The sequence below is a fragment of the Triticum aestivum genome, chromosome 4A, assembly GCF_018294505.1.
Source record: "Triticum aestivum cultivar Chinese Spring chromosome 4A, IWGSC CS RefSeq v2.1, whole genome shotgun sequence".
NCBI lineage: Eukaryota > Viridiplantae > Streptophyta > Magnoliopsida > Poales > Poaceae > Triticum > Triticum aestivum.
The window spans coordinates 248419205-248435910 of NC_057803.1; positions in this window are offsets into that span (position 1 = coordinate 248419205).

Below are 16706 nucleotides of genomic sequence, written 5' to 3' on the forward strand. Positions count from 1 at the left end.
AGCAAAACAAATGTATCCAATTTAGGCAGCATCATATTCTCATGAACATTAGAATCATTACCAAGAAACGAAAGTACCTGGTAATTTAGTTGGCGTGCGCGAGCTCTAGTAATTGGTCCAGTATTTATAGCAGCAGGGGCTGTGGGTGTAACAATTGTATTGATGTCCTCATCATGATTCCGCTCCAGGTGACGCGCTCGAGCTCAAGTGGGAGTTCGACGAGGACTCTCAACGATACTATGTTTCCTTTCCTGATGATCAGTAGTGGTGCCCAGTTGGGGGTGATCTGGACCGTGTCGCATGTTGGGTTATCTTTTATTTTGGCGCTGTAGTTGGGCCATGAGTGTTTGGATGATGTAATGTTATTTATGTACTTGATTGACGTGGCGAGTGTAAGCCAACTATGTTATCTCCCCTTTTATTATCTATATATTACATGGAATGTTGTGAAGATTGTCTAACTTGCGACATATGCCTTCAATGCGATTATGTCTTTAAGTCGTGCCTCGACACGTGGGAGCTATAGTCGCATCGAGGGTGTTACAAGTTGGTAATCAGAGCCTTCCCCGACCTTAGGAGCCCCATTGCTTGATCATTTTTAGCAGTCGAGTTGTGTCTAGAAAAATGTTTTGAGTCATTTAGGAATTATATATCAGAGAGTTTAGGAATTCTTTTTACTTCCCAGTCTCCTCATACCTCTGGTAAGGCATCCTGACGTAGAGTTTTGACTCTTCTCTTCTCAAATTTCACTAAAAAAAATTTTAGGATCACGCGGGTATCTTGGAATCGTTCCGATGGTTTTATGATGAGAACATTGTCTTGGTGCCTCCTGTCAGGGGTTTTGTGGAAGTGTCCCGGGGAGTTGAGCTCTGAGGTGTTGTCGTCATAATTTTATCGTTGCAGTTCTGGAATACCTGAGTTTAGTACGCCGACATCGAAAATCTCTTTTATGCAGTTCATTGGTGAGATAACCTCGACGCCACCCAGTACTGGGGCGGGAGTTCAGGAGTATCGCCATAACTTGTATAACGGATGCTTTTTGAAGGTTGAGGTAGATGGTTTCCGAAGTTTTTCTCGGTTATGTGTTGAAGGATGGATACAGCTGGATGTAGGATTTGCTAGAATTGGGTGAGATATTATGCTTCCCCTCTATCCCCAACACCTGATTGCATAACCGGAAAGGTTCGGGAGTTTCATAGGTCGGAATTCTAGTAGCTCTAGTTCTTCTTCCACGGATAGTTGGTTTGAGATTGAGATTTCTTACCGATTATTCGTTCTTGATCCGTACCTTGTTGATTTATTTCTCAACCTAAATTCTAAGTGGCTTCTCAATTTATAGATATGTGACCATTTCAAGAGGAATGCATTCGTTCATTTTGTTCGGATGTGAAGACTATATGTTGCAATTTTCATTTTTGTTGGATTCAGCTTCATTTTATCTGTCTATGTGCTAACGGTGGTCAACCTCTTCGGGATGGCTCCTCCAACGCGCACGACTCCGAATCCTGATCCGCCACCACCTCCACCTCCTCCGGAGGCATGGCAAGCTGTGATGGCCGCAACCAATGCAAACACACAGTTGATCATGCAAATTCTCCAAGAGCGCAATCAAGGCAACCAAGGGAACCAAGGCAACAATCAGAATCACTCTTGATAGAGGCAAAGGTGTCCCGTCTTTCGATGAGATGATGGATATCGCTTTGGTGGAAGTCGACTTTGACGATCCGACTACGAACGTGCGAGGACGTCGCGCCTTAGCAATCGCTAAACCAACTCCGAGAGGTTATTGACCACGCCGGAGCACGATCAACCTGACCACGAGGGTCTGTTTCCTGCGAGCAAACGAAGAACAAGCAAGAAACTAAGATTGCAATCTGGATATTGCGAATATAAGATGAAAGCTTTATTGATCAAGGTGGGGTTCTGTGACGCCTTTGTCTGGTCGTTGAACACAAACGAAGTACGCGAAGTTGTAGCTATGGTGAACTTTTAATCTAAACAAAACCCAAAGTCTAAACGATGCCCTAAGGGCTGTATATATGGAGGAAGAGGGGGGGAATTTCGTGGCCGTTGGTGGAGGGGTCCGAAATCAACCCTATCTCTTGTTTCCCCACACATACGGACTCTAAAAATAGCCTATACTTATGTATTTCGAAATTACATGGGCCTGGCCCAATAATAAGGTGACGCAGCACCTAAAATAGCCTCGGGACGAAATTTATGAAGTGGCATCTTGTATATTTCGTCCAAGGCTTCATGCACCCATTATGGTGGCTTCAAAGTCCTGAAATCATCACTTGTAACTCCGTTCTTGTTCCCCTTGCGCATGCCATCATCTCCATGCTTGTTCTTGCTCCAATGTTCATCCTTCTCCAAGCTAGGCCCTTCATTTGTAAGCAAAACAAATGTATCCAATTTAGGCAGCATCATATTCTCATGAACATTAAAATCATTACCAAGAAACGAAAGTACCTGGTAATTTAGTTGGCGTGCACGAGCTCTAGTAATTGGTCCAATATGTATAGCAGCAGGGGCTGTGGGTGTAACAATTGTATTGATGTCCTCATCATCCTCCCCTTCTTGAAATGAAGTCGTCCTCGACGGAAGTTCATCTTCCTCACCCAAATAAGGCTTCAAATCTGCAATGTTAAAAGTGGGACTAACCCCAAAATCTGCAGGCAGCTCAAGTTTATATGCATTATCATTTATTTTCTCTAACACCTTAAAGGGACCATCAGCACGTGGCATTAACTTTGATTTGCGCAAATCAGGAAATCTATCCTTACGCAAATGTAACCAAACAAGATCTCCAGGTGCAAACACAACATGTTTTCTACCCTTATCTCCAGCAAGTTTATATTTAGCATTCATGCGCTCAATGTTTTCCTTAGTTAACTCATGCATTTTTAAAATCAATTCAGCACGTTGTTTAGCATCAAAATTAACCTTCTCCGAAGATGGAAGAGGCAACAAATCAATAGGTGCACGAGGTAGGAAACCATACACAACTTCAAAAGGGCACATCTTAGTAGTAGAATGCATTGAATGATTATAAGCAAATTCAATATGAGGCAAGCATTCCTCCCACATTTTCTTATTATTCTTCAAAACAGCCCTAAGCATAGTAGACAACGTTCTATTGACTACTTCAGTTTGTCCATCAGTTTGGGGGTGACAAGTAGTACTAAAAAGCAGTTTAGTCCCCAACTTAGCCCATAAACATCTCCAAAAGTGGCTAAGAAATTTAGTATCACGATCTGAAACAATAGTATTTGGCACACCATGCAAGCGAATAATTTCACGAAAGAACAAATCAGCAAGATTAACAGCATCATCGCTTTTATGACATGGTATAAAGTGTGCCATTTTCGAGAATCTATCCACGACAACAAATATGCTATCCCTCCCCTTCTTTGTTCGAGGTAAACCTAAAACAAAGTCCATAGATATATCCTCCCAAGGAACACTAGGTACAGGCAAAGGCATATATAAACCATGAGGATTGAGTCGTGACTTAGCTTTTTGACATGTAGTGCATCGAGCAATAAAACGCTCAACATCCCGTCTCATCTTTGGCCAAAAGAAATGTGTAGCAAGTACGTCCTCCGTCTTCTTCACGCCAAAGTGTCCCATTAATCCTCCTCCATGCGCCTCCTGCAACAACAAAAGACGAACGGAGCTAGCTGGAATGCATAGCTTGTTAGCACGAAACACAAATCCATCGTTAACGACAAACTTGTTCCACATTCTTCCTTCTTTACAATTCTGCATTACATCTTTAAAATCAGCATCATGCACATATTGATCTTTGATGGTCTCCAAACCAAATATTTTGAAGTCAAGTTGTGAAAGCATAGTATAGGGGCGAGACAATGCATCAGCAATAACATTTTCTTTTCCCTTCTTGTGTTTAATGACATAAGGGAAAGTCTCAATGAATTCAACCCATTTAGCATGTCTATGATTCAGTTTAGCTTGACTTTTAATATGTTTCAAAGATTCATGATCAGAATGTATAACAAATTCTTTGGGCCATAAATAATGTTGCCATGTTTCTAAAGTCCGAACAAGAGCATATAATTCTTTATCATAAGTAGAATAATTCAGACTAGGCCCACTCAATTTTTCAGAAAAGTATGCAACAGGTTTGCCATCTTGTAATAACACACCTCCTAATCCAATTCCACTAGCATCACATTCAAGCTCAAAAGTCTTATTAAAATCAGGAAGTTGGAGTAAAGGAGCATGTGTCAACTTATCTTTCAATACCGTGAAGGCTTCTTTCTGTGCGGTACCCCAAACAAAAGGCACATCCTTCTTTGTAAGCTCGTTGAGAGGTGCAGCAATGGTGCTGAAATCTCTCACAAAACGCCTATAGAATCCAGCGAGGCCAAGAAAACTCCTCACTTGTGTGACCGTTTTGGGCTGCGGCCAACTCTCAATAGCTTCAATCTTGGCTTTGTCAACTTCAATTCCCTGTGGAGTAACAACATAGCCAAGAAAAGATACTCGGTCGGTGCAAAAGGTGCACTTCCCAAGGTTACCAAACAAACGTGCATCATGTAGAGCAATAAAAACAGCACGTAAATGTTCCAAATGTTCTTCCAAAGATCTGCTATAAATCAGTATGTCATCAAAGTAAACTACCACAAATCGTCCAATGAAAGCACGTAAAACTTCGTTCATTAATCTCATGAAAGTACTAGGTGCATTAGTTAACCCAAAAGGCAGGACTAACCACTCATATAATCCAAACTTAGTTTTAAATGCTGTTTTCCATTCATCTCCCAATTTCATACGAATTTGATGGTAGCCACTACGCAAATCAACTTTGGAGAATATTGTAGAGCCACTCAATTCATCAAGCATATCATCTAGCCTAGGAATAGGATGACGATAATGAATAGTAATATTATTAATGCCTCTACAATCAACACACATACGTGATGTACCATCCTTTTTCGGCACTAGAATAATAGGAATAGCACAAGGACTAAGGGATTCGCGTATATAACCTTTGTCGAGAAGCTCTTGTACTTGGCGCATAATCTCCTTTGTCTCCTCTGGATTGGTACGGTATGGTGCACGGTTTGGCAGTGAAGCACCGGGAATTAAGTCAATCTGATGCTCAATCCCTCGAATAGGCGGTAATCCCGGTGGCACGTCTTGTGGAAAGACGTCAGCGAACTCCTGCAAAATGTTAGTGACAGCAGAAGGCAAAGAGGAAGGCACGTCCTCGAATGAAAATAATGCCTCTTTGCACACAAAAGCATAGCAAACAGATTTGCTGAAATCTAGCTCATCAATATCAGATTTGGTGGCAAATAAACATGCACTTTTCAATTTAATTTCCGAAGCAACACTAGATGGTTTATTATTAGGCTTCATTTGTTGCTCAAATTCTTTTGCCACAATCTGATTTTCACTCTTATTCGTTTCCTGTTTTGCTTTATTAGCTCTATTAATATCATCTTTCAAAATGGAATCAGGAGTCATAGGAAGCAAAGTAATATTTTTATCCTTATGAACAAGAGTATAGTGATTGTTTCTACCATGGTGTACAGAATTTTTATCAAATTGCCATGGTCTACCAAGTAATAAGGAACATGCTTGCATAGGTACCACATCACAATCAACATAATCAGCATATGTAGAGATACTAAAATGCACACGAACAGTACGTGTTACCTTAACCTTGCCGCTGTTGTTGAACCATTGGATGTAGTAAGGATGTGGATGTGATCTTGTGGTGAGAGAAAGCTTCTCCACCATCTCCATGCTAGCCAAGTTGTTGCAGCTCCCTCCGTCTATTATGACGCGCACAGAACGTTCCTTCACAACTCCCTTGGTATGGAACAAATTGTGCCTCTGATTTTGCTCAGCTTGTGTGACCTGCACACTCAAAACACGTTGAGCAACTAAACATTCATACCTGTCAGCGTCTTCAGGAGCCATGTATTGCGTCTCATGATCAGAATCATCTCCACCATGTTCTTCACGTGTAATAAGAGCCAATGTCTCCTCATCATAGTCACTAGCGGACTCATATCCACCATCCGCGGTAGCAATCATCACACGCGAAGATTTGCATTCCCTCGCATAATGACCTCCTCCCTTACAACGACGACAAATAATATCACTTGTGTGCCCTGTTGATGCCATGGAAGAAGAAGAACGCTGTGCAGGCCCCGCAGGTGCGCTCTTGGCAGATAATGGTGGTTGTGCCTGTTTTCTTGTATCACGGCTGGAGGTGGCACCGGATGGAGGTGCTGGTGCAGTTGAAGTAGAAGATGCACATGGTGTCCATGATGAAGGTCGTCCTGCAGAAAAGTTAGTTCGCCCCAATGCTTGTCGATCCTGCACTTCACGTTCAGCTTTACAAGCAAGATGGAATAAACGAGTGATATTAGTATACTCCTTATAGTCTAGAATGGTCTGAATCTCTCTATTTAATCCACCCAGAAAACGTGCAAGCATAGCTTCATTCTCCTCAACAATACCACATCTAATCATGCCAGTTTGTAATTCCTGATAATATTCTTCTACAGAATTTTTTCCTTGTCTTAAGCGCTGTAATTTTTCAAGCAAGTCACGTTGATAATATGGTGGAACCCAACGCGTACGCATAGCAGTTTTCAAAGCGGCCCAAGTAGTTGGAATAGGATACAATCTACAATGTTCAGACCACCATACACATGCAAAACTAGTGAAAGCACAAACAGCAGCAGCAACTCGTCTCTCCTCAGGATATTGTAAACATGTAAATCGTTGTTCAGTTTCTAACTCCCAAGTAAGATATATATCAGGAACATATCTACCCTCAAATGGTGGAATATTCAATTTCAGTTTAGGAATATGGACATCATCTCGTACCTGAGGTGGTGGTGCAGGCCTACCATTACGAATATATACCTGAGGTCGACCTGCTGGTGGTGGTGCTGGTGGCTGCTCGTAGATCTGATTTTGATCAACCTCATCCTCATAATCGCCCGCATACTCATCATCCTCCTGGGTACCAGCAATAGCAGTAGCAGGAGCCACAGAAGTATCAACAGCAGCACCAACAGTTTGGCCAAACGCAAGAGGAACACGGCTTGCTCGGCGGAGGTCTGCTTCGCGACGTGGAGGTAGTCGTTGTTGTTGTTGTTGGAGAGGTGCGTTAGGTGCAGCGGGTGGTGGTGGTGGAAGACGCGCGAGCAATTCATTAAACTTGTTATCGAGCTTTGTTTCGAACGTCTTCTCAAGGCCAGTGATCTTCTCCAAGGCCTCTTCAAAATTGTTCAGCACATCTTGCACCTGTTCAGTCATCATTTGCTGAAACTTATCATGAAGCTCCTTGTTCGATAAATTCTCCCAGTCAATCTCGTCGGCTTGTGATCCTGGCATGGTTAGCAGCAATAGAAACACACAAGAATATGATCCTACAGACTACTAAGAAGTGGTGGTGGTGTATCACAAATCCGTAAAGCAAATCTCAAATTCTTACCAGTTCTTACCCAGCAGCAGGCGGTGATCGGCAACCGTTGTAGTCAAAAACTCTCAAAGCTTGGATAGAGCGATTACCAGGGAGAGTCAAACACACGACGTAGATGTATGTGGAGCTGGGAAGGCTTATAGTATGGTAGCAAAAAGGGTCAGCAATAATCAATTCAGAGATGCAAAGTTGAATAAACGCTCAACGACGGTATTGTGCTGGTCCTAGGCTAGACTGTGCTAGAGACGCGAGCCTAGAACACCAACAAAATCACGGCGCGGCACGTAAACAAGGGAAAAGCACACTCTGAATTTTTTTTTCGCACTTTTTTTTTTGCGCTCTTTTTTTTTTGCGCTGTTTTTTTTTGCGAAAAATCACTATAATGGCGAGTGTCTCAAAACTCTTCCTAGCTCAAACTGACAGGATGGGCACGAAATTTTTCAACCAATTTTTTTTCGACTGCCCGGACCCAAAAACTGGAAACGGGTCAAAAAAAACTTCCTATAATGGCACCTGTCTCAAAACACTCAGAAACACCTAAAAATAGGATAGCCAGAAATTTTTTCGAAAAATGCGTTTTCGAAAATTTTTGGGCCTAAACGGAGCGTGGCTACCCGACTCGGAGATTTGCATTCCCTCGCATAATGACCTCCTCCCTTACAACGACGACAAATAATATCAATTTTTTTTTTCCGAAACCTACTCCGGCAAGGAAACACGAATCGGAATCTAGATGGATCTCGAAAACAACCCTAATAAGCAAGGAACTCGGATTGGTGGTGGATATATGGTGGTGGTATATGGCAGCGGTGGTGGTAGCGGTGGTAGTATATGGATATGGATCGGTGGTGGTATATGGACACGGATTGGTGGTGGTATATGGATACGGATTCGGAGCGGTGGTGGTAGATGGCAGGGGCGATGATGATGGTGCGGCGGCGGCGTGACAACTTATGACCAGAACTCGAAACTCTAAAAGACTAGACTCTAAGACCAGCAACTAGACACGACGATGCAACCGCAAATTCAACAAAGCAAAACCCTAAAAAGATTATGCAAAGGCTCAGATTGGTTCGGATATGATGAACTAACCCTAATTTTTTTTGTGGCTTTTTCGTGGACTGTAGGTATGAAGAACAGACTCGATCTAAACTACGAAAAACTGTAAAATCTCACCGAGCAACCTGGAAATCTGATACCACTTGATAGAGGCAAAGGTGTCCCGTCTTTGGATGAGATGATGGATATCGCTTTGGTGGAAGTCAACTTTGACGATCCGACTACGAACGTGCGAGGACGTCGCGCCTTAGCAATCGCTAAACCAACTCCGAGAGGTTATTGACCACGCCGGAGCACAATCAACCTGACCACGAGGGTCTGTTTCCTGCGAGCAAACGAAGAACAAGCAAGAAACTAAGATTGCAATCTGGATATTGCGAATATAAGATGAAAGCTTTATTGATCAAGGTGGGGTTCTGTGACGCCTTTGTCTGGTCGTTGAACACAAACGAAGTACGCGAAGTTGCAGCTATGGCGAACTTTTAATCTAAACAAAACCCAAAGTCTAAACGATGCCCTAAGGGCTGTATATATGGAGGAAGAGGGGGGGAATTTCGTGGCCCTTGGTGGAGGGGTCCGAAATCAACCCTATCTCTTGTTTCCCCACACATACGGACTCTAAAAATAGCCTATACTTATGTATTTCGAAATTACATGGGCCTGGCCCAATAATAAGGTGACGCAGCACCTAAAATAGCCTCGGGACGAAATTTATGAAGTGGCATCTTGTATATTTCGTCCAAGGCTTCATGCACCCATTATGGTGGCTTCAAAGTCCTGAAATCATCACTTGTAACTCCGTTCTTGTTTCCCTTGCGCATGCCATTATCTCCATGCTTGTTCTTGCTCCAATGTTCATCCTTCTCCAAGCTAGGCCCTTCATTTGTAAGCAAAACAAATGTATCCAATTTAGGCAGCATCATATTCTCATGAACATTAGAATCATTACCAAGAAACGAAAGTACCTGGTAATTTAGTTGGCGTGCACGAGCTCTAGTAATTGGTCCAGTATGTATAGCAGCAGGGGCTGTGGGTGTAACAATTGTATTGATGTCCTCATCAAAACGCCTATAGAATCCAGCGAGGCCAAGAAAACTCCTCACTTGTGTGACCGTTTTGGGCTGCGGCCAACTCTCAATAGCTTCAATCTTGGCTTTATCAACTTCAATTCCCTGTGGAGTAACAACATAGCCAAGAAAAGATACTCGGTCGGTGCAAAAGGTGCACTTCCCAAGGTTACCAAACAAACGTGCATCACGTAGAGCAATAAAAACAGCACGTAAATGTTCCAAATGTTCTTCCAAAGATCTGCTATAAATCAATATGTCATCAAAGTAAACTACCACAAATCGTCCAATGAAAGCACGTAAAACTTCGTTCATTAATCTCATGAAAGTACTAGGTGCATTAGTTAACCCAAAAGGCATGACTAACCACTCATATAATCCAAACTTAGTTTTAAATGCTGTTTTCCATTCATCTCCCAATTTCATACGAATTTCATGGTAGCCACTACGCAAATCAACTTTGGAGAATATTGTAGAGCCACTCAATTCATCAAGCATATCATCTAGCCTAGGAATAGGATGACGATAACGAATAGTAATATTATTAATGCCTCTACAATCAACACACATACGTGATGTACCATCCTTTTTCGGCACTAGAATAATAGGAACAGCACAAGGACTAAGGGATTCGCGTATATAACCTTTGTCGAGAAGCTCTTGTACTTGACGCATAATCTCCTTCGTCTCCTCTGGATTGGTACGGTATGGTGCACGGTTTTGCAGTGAAGCACCGGGAATTAAGTCAATCTGATGCTCAATCCCTCGAATAGGCGGTAATCCCGGTGGCACGTCTTGTGGAAAGACGTCAGCGAACTCCTGCAAAATGTTAGTGACAGCAGGAGGCAAAGAGGAAGGCACGTCCTCGAATGAAAATAATGCCTCTTTGCACACAAAAGCATAGCAAACAGATTTGCTGAAATCTAGCTCATCAATATCAGATTTGGTGGCAAATAAACATGCACTTTTCAATTTAATTTCAGAAGCAACACTAGATGGTTTATTATTAGGCTTCATTTGTTGCTCAAATTCTTTTGCCACAATCTGATTTTCACTCTTATTCATCTCCTGTTTTGCTTTATTAGCTCTATTAATATCATCTTTCAAAATGGAATCAGGAGTCATAGGAAGCAAAGTAATATTTTTATCCTTATGAACAAGAGTATAGTGATTGTTTCTACCATGGTGTACAGAATTTTTATCAAATTGCCATGGTCTACCAAGTAATAAGGAACACGCTTGCATAGGTACCACATCACAATCAACATAATCAGCATATGTAGAGATACTAAAATGCACACGAACAGTACGTGTTACCTTAACCTTGCCGCTGTTGTTGAACCATTGGATGTAGTAAGGATGTGGATGTGGTCTTGTGGTGAGAGAAAGCTTCTCCACCATCTCCATGCTAGCCAAGTTGTTGCAGCTCCCTCCGTCTATTATGACGCGCACAGAACGTTCCTTCACAACTCCCTTGGTATGGAACAAATTGTGCCTCTATTTTGCTCAGCTTGTGTGACCTGCACACTCAAAACACGTTGAGCAACTAAACATTCATACCTGTCAGCGTCTTCAGGAGCCATGTATTGCGTCTCATGATCAGAATCATCTCCACCATGTTCTTCACGTGTAATAAGAGCCAATGTCTCCTCATCATAGTCACTAGCGGACTCATATCCACCATCCGCGGTAGCAATCATCACACGAGGAGATTTGCATTCCCTCGCATAATGACCTCCTCCCTTACAACGACGACAAATAATATCACTTGTGTGCCCTGTTGATGCCATGGAAGAAGAAGAACGCTGTGCAGGCCCCGCAGGTGCGCTCTTGGCAGATAATGGTGGTTGTGCCTGTTTTCTTGTATCACGGCTGGAGGTGGCACCGGATGGAGGTGCTGGTGCAGTTGAAGTAGAAGATGCACATGGTGTCCATGATGAAGGTCGTCCTGCAGAAAAGTTAGTTCGCCCCAATGCTTGTCGATCCTGCACTTCACGTTCAGCTTTACAAGCAAGATGGAATAAACGAGTGATATTAGTATACTCCTTATAGTCTAGAATGGTCTGAATCTCTCTATTTAATCCACCCAGAAAACGTGCAAGCATAGCTTCATTCTCCTCAACAATACCACATCTAATCATGCCAGTTTGTAATTCCTGATAATATTCTTCTACAGAATTTTTTCCTTGTCTTAAACGCTGCAATTTTTGAAGCAATTCACGTTGATAATATGGTGGAACCCAACGCGTACGCATAGCAGTTTTCAAAGCAGCCCAAGTAGTTGGAATAGGATATAATCTACAATGTTCAGACCACCATACACATGCAAAACTAGTGAAAGCACAAATAGCAGCAGCAACTCGTCTCTCCTCAGGATATTGTAAACATGTAAATCGTTGTTCTGTTTCTAACTCCCAAGTAAGATATATATCAGGAACATATCTACCCTCAAATGGTGGAATATTCAATTTCAGTTTAGGAATATGGACATCATCGCGTACCTGAGGTGGTGGTGCAGGCCTACCATTACGAATATATACCTGAGGTCGACCTGCTGGTGGTGGTACAGGTGGCTGCACGTAGTGTTGATTTTGATCAACCTCATCCTCATAGTCTCCCACATAATCATCCTCCTCCGCATCAGCAGCAGGAGCCACAGAAGTATCAACAGCAGCACCAACAGTTTGGCCAAACGCAAGAGGAACACGGCTTGCTCGGCGGAGGTCTGCTTCGCGACGTGGAGGCAGACGTTGTTGTTGTTGGAGAGGTGCGTTAGCTGCAGCGGGTGGTGGTGGTGGAAGACGCGCGAGCAATTCATTAAACTTGTTATCGAGCTTTGTTTCGAACGTCTTCTGATAGAGGCAAAGGTGTCCCGTCTTTCGATGAGATGGTGGATTTCGCTTTGGTGGAAGTCGACTTTGACGATCCGACTACGAACGTGCGAGGACGTCGCGCCTTAGCAATCGCTAAACCAACTCCGAGAGGTTATTGACCACGCCGGAGCACGATCAACCTGACCACGAGGGTCTGTTTCCTGCGAGCAAACGAAGAACAAGCAAGAAACTAAGATTGCAATCTGGATATTGCGAATATAAGATGAAAGCTTTATTGATCAAGGTGGGGTTCTGTGACGCCTTTGTCTGGTCGTTGAACACAAACGAAGTACGCGAAGTTGCAGCTATGGCGAACTTTTAATCTAAACAAAACCCAAAGTCTAAACGATGCCCTAAGGGCTGTATATATGGAGGAAGAGGGGGGGAATTTCGTGGCCCTTGGTGGAGGGGTCCGAAATCAACCCTATCTCTTGTTTCCCCACACATACGGCCTCTAAAAATAGCCTATACTTATGTATTTCGAAATTACATGGGCCTGGCCCAATAATAAGGTGACGCAGCACCTAAAATAGCCTCGGGACGAAATTTATGAAGTGGCATCTTGTATATTTCGTCCAAGGCTTCATGCACCCATTATGGTGGCTTCAAAGTCCTGAAATCATCACTTGTAACTCCGTTCTTGTTCCCCTTGTGCATGCCATCATCTCCATGCTTGTTCTTGCTCCAATGTTCATCCTTCTCCAAGCTAGGCCCTTCATTTGTAAGCAAAACAAATGTATCCAATTTAGGCAGCATCATATTCTCATGAATATTAGAATCATTACCAAGAAACGAAAGTACCTGGTAATTTAGTTGGCGTGCACGAGCTCTAGTAATTGGTCCAGTATGTATAGCAGCAGGGGCTGTGGGTGTAACAATTGTATTGATGTCCTCATCAACTCTGCTACACTCAACCATTTCCTTGCTAATGGGCCAAAGAATTTCAGCAATTGTGTTGAGGCAACCAATGCTGACGATTGGCTTGTGGATCTGTGCAAGCATTTCGAGTGCAGTAACGTCAGGCCTGAGGACTTTGTCAAGTTCGCTTCCTTCAGGTGGACGTGTTATCACTTGGGATGAATTCCGTCAAGATTTCAGAGCTCACCATATCCCTCAGAGCGTGGTTGAAAGCAAGTGTGAGGAATTCCGCAACCTGAAGCAAGGCTCTTTGTCTGTCTATGACTACAACAAGTTGTTTCAGAAGCTTGCCCGCTTTGCTAAGCATGACGTCCCTGATGAGAAGAGCATGATATACCAGTTCAGGGGTGGTCTCAGAGAAGAAATTTAGCTAGCTCTTGTTCTCTTTGAGCCCTTGAGGTACGATGAGTTCTGCAACATGGCATTGAAGCAAGAGGCTGCTCAATTGAGGTGTGATGCTTCCAAGAAGCGAGTCAGAGATGTTACTCCTTCTTCCTCTACTCAAGTGGCCAAGCAACAGAAGTATTGGCTTCCTCCTCCTCCGTTCCGTCAGCCGTATCAGCAGAAGAGCAAAGGTGGCAGTGGATCTTCCCACCCACCCAACCCTGGCTTTCAAAACAAGACTTCGTCTCAAGCTCCAAGATCGAGTGCTCCGTATCACCGTCCGCTTTCAGAGGTCACGTGCGACAAGTGCCAACAGAAGGGTCACTATGCCAACAAGTGTCGCAATCAGAGGCGTCTTCCTCCTCCTCCTCCTGTGAGGTCGGCAAGTACAGCGGTGGTCAAGCATAACCCCAAGCACGCCAAGGTCAACTTGATGAATGCAGCTCAGGCAGAGGACTCGTCAGATGTCATCATGGGTAACCTTCCAGTTAACGATATTCCTGCAAAAGTTTTTTTTGACACTGATGCATCGCATTGTTTCATTTCCAAACCTTTTGCATCGAAGTATGAGTGCGACTATCAGTATCTGCAAAATTCTTTGCAAATCGTGTCACCAGGCAAGCAAATGACAGCTAATTTCTACGTCCCGGATATTACTATCACGTTGGGCGACTACAAATTTCTAGCTTCTCCTATTGTTCTGGGTGATTTGGATATTGATCTTATTCTCGGAATGGATTGGCTTTCTAAGCACAAGGCACATCTTGACTGTGCAGCCAGGCAGATTCAATTGACTCATTCGTCTGAGGATGTAATTGTCTTTGCCGCTCGTGATGATACTATCCGTTTGTTTTCTCTCAATGAGAAGGGTGAACTGGATGCTATCTCGCAAATTCCAGTCGTTTGCGAATATCAAGACATCTTTCCAGAAGAGCTTCCAGGAATGCCTCCGCACCGGCCAGTTGAATTCGTTATTGATCTTGAGCCCGGTACAGAACCAGTGTGCAAGCGTCCTTACAAGCTCGGACCAGAAGAGTTGAAGGAGCTAAAGAAGCAACTCGATATTCAAGAGAGAATGGGTCTCATTCGGCCTAGTTCTTCTCCATGGGGTTGTGGTGTTCTTTTTGTGAAGAAGAAGGATGGAACGGACCGACTTTGTGTTGATTACCGTCCATTGAACAAGAAGACCATCAAGAACAAATACCCACTTCCCAACATCAATGAGCTATTCGAACAACTCAAAGGTGCCCAAGTATTCTCCAAGCTTGATCTTCGTATGGGTTATCATCAGATTCGAATCCGTGAGCAAGATATTCCCAAGACGGCTTTCAGGACAAGCTATGGTTCATACGAATACACTGTCATGTCTTTTGGCCTCGTCAACGCTCCTCCGACTTTCTCTTGCATGATGAACTTCATCTTCAACGCCTACACCAATGACTTCGTTTTGGTCTATCTCAAGGGCATTCTGGTTTTCTCGAAGAACAAGGAAGATCATGCCAAGCACTTGCGTTTGGTTCTTGATAAGCTCAGGGAACACCAGTTCTACGCCAAGTTCTCCAAGTGTGAATTTTGGCTCGATGAGGTTCTTTATCTTGGTCATATCATCTCTGCCAAGGGCATTGCGGTGAATCCTGAGAAGGTGTCTGCAATTGTGAATTGGGAAGCTCCTCAGAACGTGAAGCAACTCCGTAGCTTCCTCGGTCTCGCAAGCTACTATCGAAGATTTGTTGAAAACTTTTCTAAGATCGCGAAGCATCTCTCTAACCTTCTCCAGAAGCACGTCAAGTACATTTGGTCTCCGGAGTGTGACATTGCTTTCAACACTTTGAAAGAGAAATTGATCACTGCTCCAGTTCTGACTCCGCCTGATGAATCCAAGCCGTACGAGGTCTTTTGTGATGCCTCTCTCCAAGGTCTTGGCGCAGTATTGATGCAAGAGAAGAAAGTTGTTGCTTATACCTCTCGCCAATTGAAGCCCAATGAGAAGAACTACCCCACTCATGATCTCGAGTTGGCGGCAGTTGTGCACGCTCTTTTGACTTGGAGACATCTCTTATTGGGAAGAAAAGTGGACATTTTCACTGACCACAAGAGTCTCAAGTACATCTTCACTCAGCCTAATCTCAACCTCAGGCAAACTCGATGGGTTAAAATGATTCAAGAGTATAATCCGAGTATCAAGTATACTCCAGGCAAGGCCAATGTGATTGCTGACGCATTGAGCAGGAAGGCTTATTGCAACAGTCTGATTCTCAAGCCTTATCAACCCGAGCTTTGTGAAGCTTTCCGCAAACTTAATCTGCAAGTTGTTCCTCAAGGTTTCCTCGCCAACCTTCAAGTCTCTCCTACCTTGGAAGACCAGATTCGTCAAGCCCAGCTTCTTGATGCTATGGTGAAAAAGGTGAAGATTGGGATTGCCAAGGGTCAACCCAAGTACAAGTGCTACCGCCTTGACGACAAGGACACTCTCTTCTTCGAGGATCATATTGTTGTGCCCAAAGCTGACGTTCGTAAAGTGATCATGAACGAGGCTCACAATTCTCTCCTCTCCATCCACCCTGGGAGCACGAAGATGTATCAGGACCTCCAGCAGGCTTATTGGTGGACTCGAATGAAGCGAGAGATTGCTCAATTCGTGAATGAATGTGATGTCTGCAGAAGAGTGAAGGCAGAACACCAAAGGCCAGCTGGTCTCCTCCAACCTCTTGCCATTCCAGAATGGAAGTTTGACCACATTGAGACGGGCTTCGTGACTGGGTTTCCAAAGTCCAAGCGTGGCAATGATGCTATATTCGTTGTCATCGACAAACTCACCAAAGTGGCTCATTTTCTGCCTATCAAAGAGTCAATCACTGCAGCTCAATTGGCGGAGCTCTATACCTCTCGAATTGTCTCTCTGCACGGTATTCCACAAGTGATCTCTTCAGA